General features: G+C 36.2%; 1 long non-coding RNA gene across 1 annotated transcript in view; it reads right to left on the bottom strand.

Moving 5' to 3' along the window:
- Positions 1 to 1,297: 1,297 nt before the first annotated feature.
- LOC105550258 overlaps positions 1,298 to 3,396 on the bottom strand; it is a 14,323-nt gene continuing 12,224 nt past the window's right edge. Inside the window, exon 2 of the long non-coding RNA XR_001007676.1 lies at positions 1,298 to 1,333. This is a non-coding gene — a long non-coding RNA (uncharacterized LOC105550258). The remainder of the gene's footprint in view (positions 1,334 to 3,396) is intronic.

The raw sequence follows: 3,396 nt of genomic DNA, 5'->3' as shown, positions 1-3,396 counted from the left end.
CTATCATATATTCCTTTTACTTCCCTCAATAAAATAAAAATGACAGTGCATTAGTTCAAGCCAGAAACAGGAATTAGTATAAATTAGTAGGAATTTGCATAAATTTCTATAATATCCCAACGGATCTATATAGTGGTATACTTCTAATGGTCAATGGACAAATTCCATATACTCAAATATAATCTTATTAGTAAAGTACATTTTAACAGATATGGGCAAAGACAGCTGTGCACAGTGGCTCATGCCTGTAATCCCAGCTCCTTCAGAGGCTGAGGCATGAGGATCACTTGAGCCCAAAAGTTCAAGTCCAGCCTGGGCAACATAGCAAGACCCTGTCTCCTAAAAAAATAAAGATACAAAGAAAATCTCTTGTTTTGAAAAAATCTAAATGTCACAAGTTTTAATTTTAAAACAAGTTATAAAAAATATTTATCTTAGTTAGCTTCAAATTTCCAATAATATGAACTCAGTGGAAATTAAAAGCAGATAAGATACCAAGGATCACAGTTCAAAGACCATCCTGCGTTCTCTGATGACACACTGCTATTCCTGTACTCTTATAAAGGCCACTTCCTGTCCCATTTAACTACTGAAAGTGTCCAAATTATTTTTATTCTAGAATTTTCATATTCTGAAAATATATGGGTTATCAGTGGGGAACTAACAATCATGATTGAAGAAAGACTGTAAGATATTTATACACTAACTTTATTCTCAGGAAAGCAAAAACTTTAAGACAAATCAGGGATAGTATCTTTTTAACCCCAGAATCCCCTAGAATCTAGCACAGTACTTGGCATATAATGGGTGTTTCATGAGTTTATGTGTGCTGCATGAAGTAAAATTTGAACTTCCTGGGGTTTTGCACAAGGCTGCTGTCATTTGGAATGCTTAAAATAAGCAGTCTTTCTTATAAACTTACATTATTATAGCTAAACCTTTACCTCTAAGACATGGAAAGTCCTACAAGATGCGATGTGTCTCTTCAAAGTGGCCTTTCTTGATAAAAGGCATTATTTCTTAAATCTTACTTAGATGCACTTTAGATAAGTCTAACATAGCATTTTAAAACCAAAGGCGTTCTCATTATGACGTGTTTCCATCTAGCTCCTGACATGAAAGCATTTAAAAATTTTTTTTTTAGGTTCAGTATCAAATATTTCATGGGAAAAGAAAATTCCTAGAACTCTCAGTTTTGGTCATTAACTTCATACCTCTCTTTGCAAGCTTTAAACACGGTACAGCAGAAAAAGCATGGGGTTTGGAGTCTGGGTTCTAGTCCAGCTCTGCCACTTACCAGCCATGTGACTTGGGGCAAGTTCAGTTTCCTCATCTGTAAAATGGGGATACAGTATCTCATTTAGTACTCACAATAAACCCTATAATGTATGTCAAAGTGTCTAGCACAGTGCCTGGCACATGGCAGGCACTCCACAAATGTTAGTTCCCTTCCTCTTCCCCTCCTTAAGTTCTGAAAGACAATGTTCCAAATTATGCTTACAATGTATATTAGTTAAAACGCATATAACATCCATAAACCCATTTCCCCCTGGAATTTCCCTTCTAACAAACCCAAGGAATCAAAATTTATGGCTCTTATTCCTTATTTTGTTAAAGAATATGCCTATTAAAAACTTATAAAATTATATATCATTATATTCCTTTAGAGAATATATTATTAAAGATAATGTAAGATGTCCTTTTCAATGTATGCAATCATTTATGATAGAACCTCGAATGGCCAAAGATATACTCTCATCAGACTGGAAAGAAGAAAACTGAAAAAAAACCTCAAGTGAGAGTAGGAAACAAAGAAATAAATAAGAAACCCAGCCAAGTACCTATGTTGGTAAATTCCAAAGTGAAATGATTTCTCAGCACTCCAAATGATGGTGATTTTATTCAATTGTTTATTTATTAAGATATCTCTAGTACTGAGCACAAAGACTGAATAAAAAACATTTTCGTATAGAGAGTTCCTGCTTTCATACGCCATTTCACAGCATGGCACTAATCCTAAATACACCTTTAAGTAAGCAGCAGAGGTTAACTTAGATGTCACACTTCTAAGTCGGGGGCTTCTATCCCTAGCTCTGGTAAGCTGCTGACATCATCACCACTGCTGTGGTTCTCTTCCTCCCTACCACCACCTGCTCCTAATACCCAGATCCTACATTTCCGTGCCTGGTGTCCCACACTGCCAAAAACGTTCCCTTCTCCGTGAAAATTAAATCCTACATAAAAATAGCTATTTAAGCACTGATCATTTTCAAATTTGCTACAATCACTGTAACACATAGACCGCATAGATAACTCACCAAAATCTTTTCAGCTTTGAGGTGTAATTGACAAAAATTGTATATACTCCAAGTGTACAATGTGATGCTTTCACATATGCACACATTATGAAATTATTATCACAGTCCAGCTAAGTAAGTTATACACAAAGGACCTTTTAAAGTTGTTTAGTATGTGAAAATCTATGAGTCAGTCTATAAAAAAGATGGGAAATTATGAACACTGAAATTTAATGTTCCATATAATAGCAAATATATGCTCTGTTGTTCTCTAAGAGTAATAAAATTCAATTTTAGGCTATACAAAATTCAATTTTAGGCTGGCTGTGGTGGCTCATGCCTTTAATCCCAGCACTTTGGGAGGCTGAGGCAGGTGGATCCCTTGAGGTCAGGAGTTCAAGACCAGCCTGACCAAATGGTGAAACCCTGTCTCTACTAAAAATGCAAAATTAGCCAGGTGTGGTGGTGGGCGCTTGTAATCTCAGCTACTTGGGAGGCTGAGGCAGAAGAATCACTTGAACCTGGGAGGCAGAGGTTGCAGTGAGCCAAGATCACGCCACTGTACTCCAGCCTGGGCAACAAGAGTGAAACTCTGTCTTTAAAAAAAAAAAAAGCCATTTTAATGACTTAAAATGATGCTAACCTAACCTCATTTTATATGTTTTATAAGCAGTGTGTAGCAGCATGTACTCACATGACACTGCATTCGTGTGTCAATGTCAGGTGAGTTTTGAGGAGTCACATTAATATGCTATGAACAGAACCCGAGGATTCTGAAGACTCGAACAGGTTCACTACTTGCTAGCTTTGTGAAATTGGAAGTCATTTACCCAGTCTGACCCGGGTGTAGCTGGGCATGTATCAGTGAGAATGCCTGTAAACTGCCTTTTTTAGCATTTGAACATGGTTTCCTAGTGAGGCCTACTTGATACCTTAACCTGTATGTCCAGATGTTTCTGTGTCACTCACAATCTGATAGTTTCTTTGACAGCACTTGCTACAGTTTGTATTCATGTTTATTTGTAACATTAAATGATTTTTTTAAAGTTTACATAAAGGCAAAGTATAATTATTTTATTAGAATATAAATGAATAAATA

The sequence above is a fragment of the Mandrillus leucophaeus genome, unplaced genomic scaffold, assembly GCF_000951045.1.
Source record: "Mandrillus leucophaeus isolate KB7577 unplaced genomic scaffold, Mleu.le_1.0 Scaffold474, whole genome shotgun sequence".
Taxonomy (NCBI): domain Eukaryota; kingdom Metazoa; phylum Chordata; class Mammalia; order Primates; family Cercopithecidae; genus Mandrillus; species Mandrillus leucophaeus.
Note: the sequence above shows the minus strand (reverse complement) of the source record. Positions and strands in the feature narration are given on the sequence as shown.